The sequence below is a fragment of the Dendroctonus ponderosae genome, unplaced genomic scaffold, assembly GCF_020466585.1.
Source record: "Dendroctonus ponderosae isolate FM_Combo_2020 unplaced genomic scaffold, Dpon_F_20191213v2 Dpon_F_20191213_1, whole genome shotgun sequence".
Classification (NCBI taxonomy): domain Eukaryota; kingdom Metazoa; phylum Arthropoda; class Insecta; order Coleoptera; family Curculionidae; genus Dendroctonus; species Dendroctonus ponderosae.
In genome coordinates, this window is record NW_026017110.1 from 8474763 (window position 1) to 8492678 (window position 17916).

The 17916-nt window shown below is 35.9% G+C and overlaps 1 long non-coding RNA gene across 1 annotated transcript; it reads left to right on the forward strand.

Moving 5' to 3' along the window:
* Positions 1-1205: 1205 nt before the first annotated feature.
* On the forward strand, positions 1206-16645 carry LOC125505821. The gene is made up of 3 exons (XR_007282445.1): positions 1206-1336; positions 4285-4513; positions 16466-16645. It is a non-coding gene; the product is annotated as an uncharacterized LOC125505821 (long non-coding RNA).
* The last annotated feature ends 1271 nt before the right edge of the window (positions 16646-17916 follow it).

The window sequence follows — 17916 nt, forward strand, 5'->3', positions numbered from 1 at the left end:
TGAAGAAAACTCTTTTTTTTTGCTTATGCTTTTGCTTTCTGCTTATGTTGCAAAAGCATTAGTTGCCAATCGCTGAAATTTTGATAAATTTCCCGTATTTACTTCGTTCCTGGATTTTTTCAAATTTGCCTGAACATCAGTGAAGCGCATTCAACGCGCGCGTCTTCTTCTAATAATTCCCAACTCTCAAACCAGCGCCGATTCTAAGCAAAATTCTTCGTCCCTTGAAGCTTTAGTAAAGACGTGTCTAAAGTTTCCAGTAATTCTCGGTTTTCAGTCAGTTCTTCCCAATTTTTGAAATTTGGCTCCAATGCAGTAAACCGCCTAAAATGTACGCAATTGTGTTTAAAAAATTAGAATTCGTAAACCAGAGTAGAGCTAGGGCTATATTTTTGGGCGTTTGCAGTTTGATTAAAAAGGCTTAGTGAATAAGTGATTTTGATTGATGACGCAAATTTTCCAGCAATTTTTCAAACTAACTCAACTTCGAGATATTTTGGACTTTGGGCTGTACTTCAGTAAACCCCCGGAATCATGCGCGTCTGTTTCTAAAAATTTCCAACTTCCAAACCAGAGCTGCTTCAAAGAAGTATCAAAAGTGAAAAATTTCAATACATTTTTTACATTTTACCGTTTTCATTCAGTTCCTGGAATTTTTTGAATCGGGGCTGTAATTCAGGAAAACGCGTGAAAAGTGGGTGTTTGTTTTAAAAAAAATTCAACTCGGAAACCACTAATTTAATGTTACACATTGGGACATTTGTAGAAGAAGCGCTATCGATCAAGTGCGCAAAATTTCCATCAAATTGCCCTCCTCATTCAATCACTGAAAATTTTTGAAATTAAGCTGTATGTATTTCACAAAAATTGTCTGAACCGTCCTGTGTTGACAAATTGACACCGCGCAAACTGTAGCAGATTGAAGTCTGTAATTTTGCATATCTGTAGACCAAGCGTCAGCAATGAAGAGCACAAAATTTCAAATGATTTCCAACTATCACTCAGTTTCAGGAATTTTTAAAACTATTGGAAATCCAGAATCAAGATATTCCTAATCAGTCATCGAACAACCAAATGCCTGGTTGATTAATCGCCGTTTTCAATTTTCTATACTAAAAACAGGGCTTTCACCGGAATCGAAATCCGATCCAGCCAGCCGGTCTAATGTAAATATATTTTTCAGGACTTCCTGATTGTGATGCGAAGGCAGGAATATAAAGAAAGCCAACGCCCCACGTCCACCTAATGAATTGAATGTGTATTCTACAATGTCAACAGAATGGACAGAATTGAATCCGACTTGATTGGGCCCTTTAAAACTTCCGTTTGTCTTTTGGTAGGTATATATATGTAGGTATACAAAGTTAGGTCGGTCTCTTAATTTCGAAGCCTCGGTCCGCTCTTGTTAGGTACTTTTTCTGTTGGTTTGTTTGTTTCGTTGTATCCTAAAAATAGGAACCAACAACTCGTTTCCTGAACTAAAAACGAAGAGTGTCGATTCGCAATTTCATTGGCAATTTAAAACCCATTTCATGCATGCATTTACATAATCCCTTACGTTGCAAGAATGATCGGGTTTTTTCACCTCGACTACAAGGTGTTAAATAGGAGTTCGTTTTGCAAAGTAGCCACTCTAAACCATATTACATTATACGCACATTATCCATGCCAATATCAGTTTAATGCAAATTGTTTTTCAGATAATCAGCCAACGGCCTGAAGATGTGTATGCTTTCGATATATTGCAAAAACCTTTACCGTTTGAAATCGGCTAAGTAAGTGGGGTTTAATAGAATTCTTGGAAACATTATTAAAATTGATCCGATCCCTCATTGAAATCACCCACCAATGTGGGATATTCCAAATTGCCGATAAACCAATTTAAATAATGGTTTTTATTCATAAAATTAACGGAAACGGATGTTCGCTTTGTTTGAACATATTTTCGATTTAATAAGGTTCCATGAGGTTGTAACCACAGGAGCTTGAGTTATTTGTTTGAACATTTTATCAAAAGTATGAGAATTTAAATGTTAAAGGCACGGTTGTGGTTAAAAAATCACAACTTGCAAATGGGGGCAGATTTAAAGCTAAAATGTTACACATTTGTAGAAGACGCTTCCGATATTGAGCGGACGAAAGTTTATTGAATTTTCAACACTCAGTCAGTTTCGGTAATATTTGGAAATCTCGGTAAAATTCAGGATTCAGGTGACGCGCCTGCGGTAAAAAATTAACAAACGAGACGCCACTAAAATCTAGAATTTTGCATATTTATAGAACGAGCCTTAGTCTTTAACACTGTAAAAGTTCGATCGATTTTCAGCGCCTAGTAAGTTTCCAGAATTTTTAAAATCCGTTGTAAGTCAGAAAATTGCCTCATACACGGCTGTGCTTGAAAATGGGCCCCAACCTCACACACCGAAACAGATCTTTCGTTTTAACTCTTAACATTTAAACACAAAGCATTGGCCATTGAGAACGGTAAATTTCATTGCATTTTCGAACCTTAGTCGGTTTCTACAGTTTTGAAAATACGGTCTAATCCAGGTAACAATTGCAAACATGCACGCCTGAGATGAAAAATTCGTAACTTGCAAACGGATAGGGACTAAAGGCTGCAATTTTGCATATTTGTAGCCAAATGCCTTTGTTATTAAGGCAGTAAAAACTCGATTGATTTTCAGCTCTTACTGATTTTTTGGAAATTTTTCAATGGAATTCAGAAAATTGGCTCAAACGTGCTCGCGTGCGCCTAAAAATGACAAACTCGCACACCAATTTATATTTGCTGCTGGAATTTTCAGCGTTTTGAAAAAAATACTCTAGTTATTAAGGTACCTACTGAAATTTTATTGGATTGCCATCTTTCGCCCAGTTTCTGCGGCATTTTGAAAGTCTGGTCTAATTCTGACGACAGTTTCAAATATGTATGCCGATGGTAAAAAAATCAATTATGACAACTGGAACAGACTCAAGGCTGCAATTTCGAGTATTTATAGCAGAAGCCTTAGTGAGTACGGCTTGAAAAGCTCAATTGATTTCAGCCCCAACTCAATTTATGGAATTTTTTGAATCGGTTGTAATTCAGAAAATGCCCCTCGCGCACACGTGAGTGTTTAAAAATGTGCCACAAACTCGCAAAGCGATGCAGGTTTTCGGTCGTAATCCTGCGTATTTAGAGACAAAGCATCGGTTATCGAGGTGACTAAATTTCATTTAATTTCCGGTCGTCGTTCGGATCCTGCAGGGTTTCGAAAATGCAGTCTAATTCAGGTGGCAGTTACAAACAGGCCCGCCAGTGATTAAAAATTTACAAATTGCAAACCGGAGATCACAGGTTAAAATTTTGGATATTGGTAGTAAAAGCCTTCGTTAAAGACAGTAAACAATCAATTGATTGATTTACGCTCTTGCTAATTTCCTTAAATCTTTTGAATGAAAAATGTGTAACTCGCAAACCAGTTTAGATTTGTTACTGAAATTTCACCGTTTTGAGAAAACGCCGTAGTAGTCAGCGTGAGTAAATTTTCTTGTATAGAAAGCCCATTCTCAATTTCTGCAGCCGATTGAAATTCCGGTCTAATTCAGACGACAGTTTCAAATATGCACGTCTGTGTTTGAAAATTTACAACTCAGAATTTTGGGCAGCGTCAAGGCTGCAGTTTTTAACAGTTTTTTACAAGGCTTTTGGGACTAAATGATCGGAATTTTGTTCAAATCACAGAATGTATCGAATTTCTGGAAATTTTCAAATTTTCAAAATTTCCAGAAAGTTTGAAACATGCAAACGTGCCGTAAACAAACCCACAACTTGCAAAGTTCAACTGATTGAAAATTGGAATTTTGGACAGTTGTTCACAAGGCCTTAGTAATTATGTGTGCAAAATATAGTTCAATCGCCAATATTATGCAGCTTCTGAAAATTTTAAAATTTTGTCGGCAATATTTAGGATACAAATTCGGGGTAAGAAGATAAAACAATAACATAAATACTCGAATAGAGAAAATTATTGCTAGTGTTCTTTTAAAGATGGGTTTGAAAAGTCCTGCAAATTCTTTGAAAACATGACATTTTGCTTCCAAGGAGGCGAGAAACCACACTAACTAATTAGCTATAACTTCCAAACCGCTCATTCGATTTTAGTCAGATTAAGCGTGCTTGGGGGCAAATTTTACGTGCTTTTGCAACTAAAAATCTTCAGCCGCGCTCCAGACCTCATGTCAAAGAAAATATTTAGTCCATTGTTTATCTTGACTAGTGAAATAATTGCTGTTTTTTAGACACTTTCGGTCGTTGGATGAAGAAGAGGTAACCAAGACCCAAATCAGGAGACTTAACTGCAAACAAATGAGACGCAGTACTAATCACCCGAGCAGCAGATGCACCTTTTTATGCCACCAAGATTAAAACAGCTTCTAGCTATATTTAAATACAATCATCGAATTATTCATGCATCATTACGTATTCAAGTAGAGTCGACTGGAAGGCAGAAGAGTTGTTTAGAAACAAGTAGGTATCCCATAATGCAATTTAAAATAATTTGATGTAACCAATTCAATAACGGTTCGAATGAATGATCTATTAGCGTCAAACTAAAGTAAAGCGAGATGGTCGTTTTTTTTCGGTTCGAATCGCTTGAAAATTGAGATTGATTTTTGCAAATTGGATTCAAATAGACTTGCGGTTTGGTAGGTTAGATGAAAGTATGAAAACAAGACTGGCAGCGAAGACAATTAGAAACAATCGATGCTTGTGCGTTACTGCTTCATTCCAATCGGACATTTTGCCTATAAAAGATGCCAATTTGCGATTAAATCAAATTAATGCAGTTTTACTACGCTCATCAATCGCATTTTCTTTAACGTGTTCATCTCGTTTTCCCACGTTCCACAACGTAGTATCTAAACTGCCATATCTCGCAGCATATTCATTCATAAAATTTTATGGCCTCTTAGATCCTACATGGTCTGCTAAGTAGCTTGTTTAAAAGCTCACCACAAAAAAACAGCATTATCTTTGCGTATATCCATCTCAGGCCACGGTTTTTCTACTACAAGTCAGCAGTATTAACGAGGAAAATATGCTATTCAATTTGATTTGGTTTTTCATCTATTCTATACAGAGCCGAGAAGTGTGCCAAACCTATTGTACGGAATTAAACTGAGTAGCTGTATTGTAAAGCCCATTTAGAATAGAATAAATAGAGCTTAAAAGGATGGTTTTTCCAAAAAAGTTTTTAATACTATTACGGTCTTCTATGGATCTTGAAAGCAGTGGTGAATTTGATCTGATTCGCAAAGAAAAAGAGCAATTGAACAACGAAGAAGATTAAAAGAGCTGAAATTCGCTTCCTTCGTTTTAAAGCAGATGAACGCACTTTGCCTGAACATTTCAACTGTTTAAATTCGCCTAAATCTAATTAAAATTGATGTTATAGTACATGTATTCGATGGATGCATTCATTTCCTGAAAACATTTAAAATTTTGCGACGATTCACAAAAAGTTGTGGTTAATAAATCAAAACTCACAAACTTCGAAAAATTTAAGCCTGCAATTTTCAACAATTGTTCGCAAAAGCTTAGTAATTAAGTGTCTAAACATGTATTAGATTTGAAGCACTTGTTCAGTTTCTACACATTTTTAAATATCCGAGTTTGTTCATAAAACAGTTTGGTGCAGGGCTGTGGAAAAAAATTCTCAACTCACAAACTGCCTGAATTAACAGTGCATTTTTTAACAGTTGTTCACAAAGCTTTCGCAGAAAAAAGTCAATAATTTCAGTCGATTCGCAGGTTTTATTCAGCTATTTTTCTTAAATTTTGCGATAATTCATCAAAAATTTCAAACGTACAGTCATGTGCAAAAAAATCACAACTCACAACCTTCAGAAAACTTAAAGCTGCAAATTTAGTGGCTCACAAGGCCTCAGTTATTTACTGTACAGAAATTCGATTGATTTGCAGGCTTGTTTCAAATTGTGCAAACTTCGGAAAGTTCGCTATAAGTAATCAAAACGTTTCAAATGTGCAGGGGTGTTGGGAAAAATTCACAACTCCCAATCGTCAGAAGCGGCAAGGCTGCAATTTACCACAATTGTTTACAAACTCTTAGTAATAAAATGTGAAACATTTCGATCGATTTGCAGGACTCAGTAAGTTTCTGCAAATAAGAACTATTTTACGAAAATGAATAGAAAGATTCCAAACGTGCAGGGCTGAGCAAAAAAATCACAACTCACAAAGTTCGGAAAATTTAAAGCTGCAAATTTCGACAGTTGTTCACAAAGCCTCAGTTATTAACTGCCCACAATTTTAACAGTTTTAAATCTTTCAGTTCCTGAAAAAGATCCAAATGTGCAGAGCTGTGCAAAATAAATCAGAACTCACAAACTCCAGCAAAGTTGAGGCTGATATTTTGCACAGTTGTTCACAAAACCTTAGCAATTATGTCCACAACTTTAACCGGTTCACCAAAAGCTTTCAGTTTGTGGAAATCTTTAAAATTTTGCGATAAACCATAATGTAGTTTTGACCGTGCAAGCCTGTAGGAAAAAAATTACAACTTACAAACTTCACCAGACGTAAGGATGGAAATTTGACAAGTTATTAAGAAAGCCCTAGCAATAAATCGCGTTAAATTTGAATCGATTTGCAGTATTTATTCAGTTTCTAAAAATATTTTCAAATTTGCATTAATTCATCCCAAAGCTCCAAACGCGTAGCGCTATGCAAAAAATTCACTTGTTTTGCATAGCGCTACGCTACTATACAGACTTTAGTAATAAAGTGGCCAACATTTCAATCGATTTGCAACATTTATTCAGTTCCTGGAAATATAAAAAAATTCGCGATAATTTTTCAAAACAATGCAAAGGTGCAGGAATTTGCAAAAAAATCACAACTACAAACTTGAGCAGTTATAATTCTTTAATTTTTCACAGTTATTCACGTAGCCCTAGAGATAAGGTGTTATAAAACTGAATTGATTTGAACCATTTATTCAGGTTCCGTAACTGTTTAAAGTTCGGCGATTATTCATAATGTGCAGGGCTATGCAAAAAACACGCACAACTTGCACACTTCGGCAGACTTAAAACTGAAATTTTGCGCAGTTGTTCACTGGACCCTGTCGATCAACTGGAACAAATTTTAATCAATTAACAGATTTGTTTAGTTTCTGCAATTTTTTAAATTTTCGCGTTAATTCAGATCGTTGATTCGAACCCGCGAACTAAAACTACCGAAAACAGTCGCTTTGCGTGCTTTTTTGCCACTTTTATTTATTTAAACACACTGATTTAAAAACCCATTCCATATCGGAATTGTTCAAAAAAAAATCTCAACCTCGCCCTGATCTGGCATAGATAAACTAGATAAATCCCGTTAAATTAAGTTCAACGGATAGTTGAAAGCGATTGGAAATTGCCCATTCATTGCTGGACACTCAATAATTAATTAAAATTGTAATGAATTGAAGAAACAGAAATGTAATTTTTAAAGATTATTTCCGTTTTAAGTTCGTTGCGGTCGAATTGGCAAATATCTGTGTAAAGAGCCGCTTTTTGGAAAAAATCGACGATGCCATCGATAACATGGCGTAAAAAACAGCCGTAAATGAGCAGAATAACCGATTCATAATCGTGCATTTTAATTCGATTGTGATTTTCGGTTGATATTCGCTGGTAGCTGAAACGGCAGCTGTTTTTCTTGGAAGGTTTTAATTAATGGAAATCTTCGTTAATATTCATGGTTGAGAAGACGGCGGCCATTATGGAGATGCGACAGTAACTAGCACAAATCGTGCAACTTTTTGCGATATTATTTACTGGGAAAAAGTGCTTCCACATTAACAAATCAATGTAGTTTATGAGAATCGAATGTGCGTCGCGAAATTCCGGATGATGTTAATTGTATCTAATGACCATTTAACAGCTATGCTTTATAGTTATGTTCTTTTCTTGCGTCGCCTCCTTTTTCTGCTCCTCATTTCTTCAAATCGTTTGATACTTTTATGTGCATATGTTTGAATCTATTTGCTTTTATTCACGTTCGCGGTCGATTTATTCATGCTACCGGTTTGTATTAAGCAAAACCATTGCGACTCAAAAATGGAAAAGTTCCAATTTCCACAATGGAAAAAGTGGAAGTGTCAGGAATAAAACAATGGCTGTGGCCCTGCGGTAATCCTGGAACGGCCATAAATCAGGAGCGCTAGAGGAAGGACGCTATATAAGCGTCGATGTTGTGTGCGTATTCCCTGAATGGGAAACGAAGGCACTATATCATCGCTGGATTTCCGGGATGGAAAATCCTGGATAAAAAGGCGGTTTGAAGATATTAATATTTTCGAGGAAAACAACAGCTATCTGGAATTGAATGTTTGCCGGTTTTCAGACACTTTGAATGAATAAATCATGCTCGATGGCGACTGGATTCTTCGCAGCCCAGTAGCAAACATAATTTTCACATTAAAAATCACTCACAAGTTTACCTAAATAAAAAAACGACAATACGGCTTCGTGTACAAGAAGAACAACGAACTTCTTGTCCATATTCCATTTCGATTCGAAAGTGGTCGAAACGAGGGGCGGAAAAAAGCCTGATGGAATATACAAAGCTCCGCATCCAAGATTTATGAAACAAAGTTATTTTGACACAAGACCGAAACGAGATATCCCATTCCATCTAAGTTTTTCCTTCCATTTTCCGCCATTGTATAACGAAAGCGAGGAGAATAATCTCGGGCCTGGTAAAAAGTTTGCCTGAAAAATGACAAATAGCGATGTGGGAACGAATTACCGCAAAAACATGCCTAATATTTCCGAAATGTGGAAGTTGCATTAATGTCCGTTTCATTATCGAATAGTTAAAACAAAAAGTAGGAAGCATTATTAGTATGGAAAGAAAATATTTGTATATTTTTGCAGGGAAATTTTGTATGACTTAGTGCTCGAATTTGCTCTATCAACCCGAAATATTTTCAGTCCAATTAAGAAAAATGCCTACAACTTTGATACTTTCAATGAGACCTTCCTTATAAAAATGCATATGATCCCTACACCTAAATCCTGAAATTTCCGCAATAAATGGTAATGTTTGCAAAATTTCGACGTTTAATGTACATTGCGGTATTTTTTAGGTATGGTTTAAATATTTCCTAACTTTTCACAGCGAATATTTTCTGACTCGGCGATCCGGTTTGAATATTTTTAAAGAAAATTGTAGCTTCATTCTGGGATTAAATTTGTGTTATAACAAAGCATAAAAATAAAACAAACGCCTTTTACAGGTACCCCAGAAAAAAGTATACGATGTTACAGCCTCGTCCCTTCTGAGTAATTTGGAATAATCGTCTGTTTATTCTGAGCGATCTCAGAGATATATCTTTTTTCGTTTTAGAGAGCCGGTTAAGCTACCAGGTTTACATTGCTTGATAGAGTTAAATTGTGCAAGTTTTGTACCAAAGATCAGTTTAGTGTTTCTGGTCTCACGCTAATGCAAAAATTAAAAATTTGGACGGGTCTGCAGGTGTTGGGCGGTATTTAGAGAACCGGTTAAGTTACAAAGCTCTAGTTTTATTTGATTGATAGAGCGTTATTTCACTTTCACTAGTCACTTTCTGTCCAAAACATAGTTTTTCTAAATACAAACATTCAAAATCAAAATATCGGGTCTTTAGGCCGGCTCTCGGTTGTTGGCTGGTATTTAGAGAACCGGGTAAACTGCAAAGCTCTAGTTTCCATTGCTTAATGGAGCGATAAATTGCGTACTGTTTTGCACAAAATATCAATTTAAAAATGGTTCGAGTTTTCACGCTAAATATAAAAATTTAAATTTAGTGCGGATCTTTTGAACCGCTTTTATTTGTTGGTTTGTATTTAGAGAACCGGTTGAACTACAAAGCTCTATTTTCCATTCCTTAATAGAGCGTTAAATTGCGTACTTTTTGTATCAAATATCAGTTTAAAAATGTTCCGAGTTTTCACGCTAAATGTAAAAATTTAAATTTAGTGCGGATCTTCAGAACCGCTCTTATTTTTTGGCTCGAATTTAGGGAACCGGTTAAACTAAAAAGCTCTAGTATCTATTGTTTAATAGAAAGTTAAAGTGTGTACTTTTTGCACCAAATATTTATTTAAAAATGATTCGAGTTTTTACGCCAAATGCCTTCCAATTTGCAAAATCTTCAGAACCGTTCTTATTTGTAGTCTCGTAGTTAGAGAACCGGTTAAACTGCAAAGCTCTAGTTTCCATTGCTTAATAGAGCGTTAAATTGCCTACTTTTTTGTAAAAAATATCAATTTAAATTTTCACGTTAAATGTGGAACTTAAAAATTAATGCTGTTGGCTTAATTTTCAGACCGATTGAACCACAGAGCTCTGGTTTTCATTGCTCTATAGAGCGTTAAATTGTGCATTTTTTATCCTAAACACGGTTTTTCTGAATTCAAAATTAGAGCGAGGCTTCCGAACAGCTCTTCCTTGATTGCTAGTATTTTCAGAACCGGTTGAACCACAGAGCTCTACTTTTCATTGCTTGATTACAACGTTAAATTTTGCACATTTTTGTATGAAACATCGTTTTAGAACTATTCCTCGTTTTAACCCTGAATGCAAAAATTAAGAATGAATGCGGGTCTTGTCTTAAGAACAGCTCTTAATTGTTGGCTCGTATTTTGAAAACCGGATGAATTATAAAGCCCTAGGTTTTGTGCTTGCTAGAGCGTTAAATCGCGCACTTTCTATAGCAAACATCGTTTTTATAAATCTCACAAGGATCTTCAGAACCACTTAATTGCTAAAGTTTGTGTCCTATGACTAAATTATCTTTGTTTTCACGCCTAAGAATCTTGTTTTAGAGTTACTGACGTAACAAAAAAACTTAGCTTGACAGCTAAAAACTTGTAATAAAATTACATTGTTCAGCGTTCCACAAAAATAAAAAAGTAAGTTCGGACAGTGCGAGCAGTATATGAAAAATGCATATGTCTTGAATGGCTCAGAATAATCAAAATATTTAAGACCAAAACTACTCAGAAGAAATGAGGCTATAAGATCATATAGTGTTTTACTGTCTGAGCTATCCCAAATTGCCCGCAGGCGTATTTAAATTTTGCCCAAGAAAGCATATCGCTATACACCCCACAATATTTTCGTTACAGTTTTTCGCATTTTCTATAGCCTAAATTTCGACTGAAAATAGAGCTTTAATACGGAAAAAAATTGTTCAAATCCGATTACCGAATAAAAAAATATTCACCGTAAAAGATTTCTTTGATACAGCAGTAAATGCTTGTCTTACGTCCAGAAAAAACTCTAAGCCCCACAAGTTGCGTTCATGTCCATTTCTTTCGATAATGCGATTAGCTGATCGAAATGTACGTGTTTCTAGCCATTGCTCCAACCAAATTCAATTTTGCTTGTTGCGCTTCCAAAATATGTAGCTCTTATAATACATGCATCTCACATAGTTTGAAATCTTTTAGGCAGATAAATATGTATATTACATGTTAACGGGTCCAAAAGAAGAAAACGCGGTTTCTTCAAAGAGCTGATGTGGTGGCTGATCGTCCCGAAACATGCGTTCTTTACACCAGAAACGTGATACTTTGTATCGCAGGCCACATGAATGTATTACCGGCAAGTTAGACGGTTAATCGTTCTTAATCTTCTCGGAAGCAGACGTTTTCTTCACATCCATAAACGCGACAGTTCTTATCAAAAGGTCATAGGAAAATTATGTGCGCAACACTTGTGAACAGTGCCTCATCCATCTAGGAAGATCGCAGCTAGTTGTGAAGAAAAATTGAATAGGTTTTCAACTAATTCTCCAATTCATAATAGCTGTGGCTAATTTACGCATTGCACGAAATTGTTTTGGATAACCACAATTCATTCACTCGCACACTCCGGTCAGTCACCCAACTTTTTTTTCAATTCTTTCCTTGATCGCGCTACCATTCAACGAATTTTAGCCGGTCAGAATTCTCGAAATAACCCACTAGGATTCGAAATCCTATCAAACTATTTGATATTTTTTGGGCAAAAGCCTGTCAAAACAAGGCGCACTTAGTATTGAAACCAGATGGAGGAGCGTGGGAATGAAGATGTGCAGTGCAGTACCCATTGAAGAATGGTTAATGCGGCCCCGATGCAATAGATTTATAGGCGTGAAATTGATCATTGTGATTTGGCTGTGGCAACATTTATTGCATTGTTCGTTTCTAGTGTTCTACTCATCGGGGAAAAAACAGTGCAGCGATAAATGCACTGTCGGTTGCAGATCAACAGGGCCAAGAAAAACAACAGCAATTCATCAATCCATTTGAGGCAGAAACGAAAAAAAAATCGGTAAATCTTAGCTTGAACCCCTTGAAGTGAAAATGATCATTTGCACGTCTATGAATAGTCACGGATGGGCTATTTCCATTATTGATACTATTAGCGGGATTTAAGCACCATTTAAGCAAAAAAATCCGTTAACATTGTAAATTCACTGACACGTTTTGGGAGGTTCTTCACGGAAAAAGAAATTAATTTAAATAAAGCGTCTGCGGTTTCAGCGTTTAGCTTGTAATGCTGGGCATAAAACAAATTTGTTCTACCTATCAGCAGTTTGGCCGGATAGAAATTGATCGGATATTGATTTTCAACTACTGGGGTTTTTAATAGCTATTTCAAGCATGATTTTTACATAATACGTTACTCGCATGGATCTCCAGGCTTTTGCAGTCACACAACTGAAAAACGTGAGGAATTTTGTTTACATTCAAATGTTAACAAAAAGTTTTGCTGATTTTTCAGGAAACAGATTGAGTGAGCGCCCTAATTTTCACACCTCTGAATAGAGCACTGAATGGTACTTTCAAAAGTGAAGCATCGCTGGAAAAATCGTCGCAGATTTCAATCAAGAAGTTGACTTCTTGTCTCAAGATAACTATTGGATTTACGCGGCTCAAACACTACGTGACTTTTTTGGTCATATTTCACGAATAGTTTGTTACAAAGAAGAGTCTACAAAGAAGTTCTTGTCGTTGGAGAGAGAACTAAAAGTCCGTTTAAGTAGGTGGAACGTGGGTGAATAAATGCTGTCAGTTTTCATACAGCAAACGAAATTATGTGAATAACTAACATCTAAGAGCAAGATTAGGACACAATTTCAAGTTTTACGCCACACTTTTGCTCATGTCTCTGGAATCAACTTAGCTAGCGGACTCAATTATTCACCACTGGATAGAGCACTAATCGGTGCTTTCAGGAGGTGAAGCACTGTTAAAAAATTTTTGTAATTTTCCCAGAAAAAAAAAGAAAGTTTCAAGAAAACTTCTATTTTTGCACTGTTGATTTTTAAAGTGCGAAATCGAAAGACACTGCCCTTTTCAGCAGATCTCAGGAACCATTTTGGCTACAGAGTCCGTTTTTATGTCGTTTCAAAGACAATTAGAAGGCCAATTTAGTGCGACGATGTGAGTGATTGATGGCATCATCCAACAAGCGAAATTTGACAATCGCACATTCAGGTGCAAGAAATGCTAACTTTTCTTGCATGATGCCACCTTTTTCTTGTGTCTCAGGAACAAACTGAACTACTCTTTAGAAGATAGGCACTAAAGTTGCGGAAAGTTTCGTAAAAATCGCGTCAAATCACGATTTTTTGTGCTTAACAAATATGAGTCTCAAAGTTGATGTTTTCGGTCCACTGTGTCCATTTAGAAATTCGTGTTTACCGACATAAAGAAGGAAAAAATTTGAAAATTTTCCAATCTTTATAGGAGACTCTTTTGACTTTCTGAAGACTGGCAAAAAATTCTGATTTTTGTTAGATTTGAAAATCTTAGCCTGAAAAATGATGTTGATTCAGTGAACTGCGCTCTCTATTGAAAAATTCGTATCTCATAACCAAAAGCAAGGAGCGATTTGAAATGTTCACATTCTTTAGGAAAAACCCGGTTTTAACGATGCAGCAAGTTTCAGGAGAATTGCACGAAATGTTGATTTTTTATAATGTCTGGTAAATTTGAGTCTCAATGTTGATGTTATAAGTAAACTGCGCTTTCTCGGTTAAAAAAATTGCATTTTTCAACTGAATCAAGCAGCAGTTTCAGATTTTGACAGGCTTTAGAAGATACTCCGCTTTACATATTGTGAAAGCTTCGGCAAAATTGCAATAAATCACGCTTTTTCTCAGTTTAATGTATGTGAAAGTCTCAAATTGACGCTTTCGGAACACTGCGCTCTCTATTAAAAAATAATTTTATCCTCCAAACTACCGGAAGGAAAAATTTGAAAAGATACTTATTCCTAACTATAATCAAAATTTCGAAGAAAGGCACAAAATCATGACTTTTGTTCGATTTGAAGACGATTGTGCGAGTCCCAAAATTGATGTTTTCAGTCAACTGCGCTCCCTCTTTTAAAAATTCGTCTCTCATAGCTCGAAGCAAGGAGCAGTGTAAAATGTTGACAATATTTAGAAATCGTTCGTCGCCAAAGTCTGGAAAAGCGGGGTGGAAATCGCATTAAATCTTGAATTTTGTCAGTTGGATAAATATGAGCTTTAAAATTGATGTTTTCAGTCCTGTGCTCTCTTTAAAAAAATCGTTCATTTCAAATTGAAGCAAAGAATAAATCGACACTTTCGGAATCTTTAGAAGATGCTCGGTTCTAACGATGTAGAAAATTTCGGAGGAATTGCAAATTTCTGATTTTTACCAGCTTGCTACATTTGAGTCTCAAAATGAAAGGTTTTGGGCAACTGTGTTCTATCCTTTAAAAGTTCTTAACTTACAAACTAAAGGAATAAATAATTTGACATTTTTACCATGAAGCAAGCATACTTAACTCAACAGATGCAAATAGTTTCAGAAGCATTTCGCAAAATCCTGATTTTTCCCAGGTTGATATCAACTCCTTTAACCATCCGGCAGAGACACTTCACTCTAGAGACGCAAAAGTCTCAGAAAATGTGCAAAAAATTCTGATTTTTGCCAGTTTGACGAAGCTAAGGCCCAAAATTGATGTTTTCAGCCAAGTATTTGTTTCTACATCACTGGATAGAGCGGTAAATAAAACATTTGTAAAGTAAAAAATATATTGAAAAATGTAGGCAGTTTTCACACAAGAAGCCAACAAATATTCTAAGAAAACTAATGGTTTTGTGCGTTAATATTTTAAATCGCAAAATGCACTCATAGACCACTCCGCCTGTTTCGTCGAATCTCAAAAACCCTTTGAGCTTTTTAGCTTTTTTTTCATATCTCAGGTATAAATTCAGCAAGCGCATTTGTTTCTACATCATTGGATACAGCAAATTGGATAAATAACACATCCAAAAAGAACAAGATCAATTGGGAACTGTCTGCAGTTTTCACGCAAAAGTTAAAAAATTGAAAATCAAGAGACAAGAAAATCGCAGTTTCACTGAACAGCAGTAGCCTAATAAATGAATTAAGCTAGAAATCTTGTGTGAGAAAGCAGACTCACCCTGTATGTTTGCTACATGAAAAAGTAAAATATTCATTTTCGTTTAATGCTGTGGTTTCGCTTATTTTTCAAAATGTATTGATTCCACATGATTAAGGCCCCTCTTTGCATGTCTGTTTTTCTACAGGGCGATTCAACTTTAAACAAAAAAAACACAGAAATTTATAAAACCGTTTGGGTAAAAAAGCTTTGTTACTAAAGGCCGGCTACAGTTACTAAAGTTTCAAAAAAACTCCCGGTTTTTCGCGAATATTTTTTTAAGTCCAAAATCAATTGACGCAATTTTGCATCGTATCTCAAAAACGTTCGTTAACCTATTGTTGAATAGAGAATTAACTGCCCGAGTCAATCTGGGAAACTTGCATGAGGAACTACTGGTATTTTTGACACAAACACAATATTTGAAAATCACACTTTCAGCTACAAATGTGCTCAATTAAAGGCTCAAAATACCCAACAATAAAAACGCATGGAGTGATCGATACTAACATCCACCGTATATCGACGCCCATTTAACAAATAGCATTAGAGAGTGTTGGAATCGAATTATGTTCGGTTGAAATTGTAGCATAAGCCCGAAGAAATCACTGTTAGTCGCTGTTGTGGTCATTTTTCACCGCCGCTTTTAATTCAATCGTTTCATTAACCTTAGCCAGTCAAAGCAAAACCAAATAAAAATCGTGCCATTTTACAATTAACCGCGACTTAATTTCTCGTTTAATTGTTAATTTTCCGAATTGTTTTCAAACAATGGTGGCCGATTTGCAATTCGACTGTTTTGTTCATCCCCCGGATCCACTTGAAATGCGATCAAATCGCAAAAAAAGCTGCTCGAATTTAAAACATTTCAAATGTAAGCTGCGTTCGAGATTTACTATTTGTATACCAGCCTCCAACCAACCAGCCAACTATTTTGATATAAAAAACCCTCCCTCGATAGCCAATTAAGTGGTTTTAAGAAATTTTCGTTTGTTTTAGGGTTCACACTGCAACCAATCACGACACTAGTTAGAACAGTCAGTCGTTTATGGACGAATGGACATCGAAATAAATCTGAAACGCAGTCGACAAAGTCGCGAATGAACCGTGAAAATGTAAAGTAGCACCGTGAGAAAACAAAAACCGTTTTAATGCTTCATTAAACAAATTTAACGAAAAGATGGCCTTTATTTTCCTGCATTACCAGCCTCGTCCCTTTTTATTCGGATCCTATATAGATTAATCATCCATTTAAATTAAAAACTTTTTCAATCGAATATTTATACAACAGATAAGGTTGTTAGCTTGAATGATGCCATAAAACTACAGAGGGTTCACTTTTTGCCCGCAATCTGGGGCGCATTATAAAGTTTGATGAGATGATCGTTGGGTTGCGATGATCAACTGATGGAAAATCGCCAGTTTTCCCAGTTTAACGCAAATGTTCCAATAGGGATGACTTAATGGAAAAACTGCCAATAAAATTTGCAATGAAAATTAATGTCCACGTCAAGTCATAAAGTTTTGAATGATACGGAACAATTAAAATAAACGACTCCAACCAGGTAATTTTCTAGTAATTACTATGTAAACGGTATTGTAATAATTGTGCTAACATGCTGAATCGTAAAAACCAATAGCGATATTGGCTGTTTAATTTTCCATTGTGAATTCGCGTTTAAAGCATTATTAGAGACTTAACTAAAACCTCTTCAAATAAGCTGGTAAGCAATAGAAGGACTTACCTCCGGACGAGATGAAGGCGACCAAACCTGTAACAAAACCACTCGCGATTCTGTCCTGTTGGACACCAAAGAAACATTTTAAATCCTTCCATTGCATGCGTTGTTCAGTCCATTTGCATTGCAACTTTGCATCAGACTTAATTTTAATGAAACTAAAACATTTTCACTTGCCGTTTCTCGTACAGTATTGATGTTGAAGGCGAACGATCGCGACCAAACCTGCAACAAAACCCCTTTTGATTTTTTCTTGTTATAGTCAATAAAAATCCTGCTAAATATCCCTAATATGCAACATGGAGAAAAAGAAAAACCGTGCCGACGAAAAGAATTTTTATGGCATTTTGTGGCAGCGCTCGGCTCTGTAATTTTGCATTTTATTAACAAATTGCGCCAATTCAGTGGCAATTAAAATAGATTTGAATGGACTATGCGCGGTCTGCGCGCAGTTAAGACAAAGATAATTTTTATTGTGGGGAATTACCCCTATTTTTTTCTTGTATTGTTAATGGCGACCAGCAGTAGTTCGCAGGATTGGCAGCCTAATCGGTTCGATGGAAAGAAGCAAAGGATTTCCATGTGGTTGAGAAAACAATTTGCCGGATAATTGTTACATTACCGCTAAAGTAAACTGAAACAAATGGGAAAATGACTATAATTCCCAGTTGGCCCCTCCCAGCCAATAAATTTAAGCAAACAATCCTATAA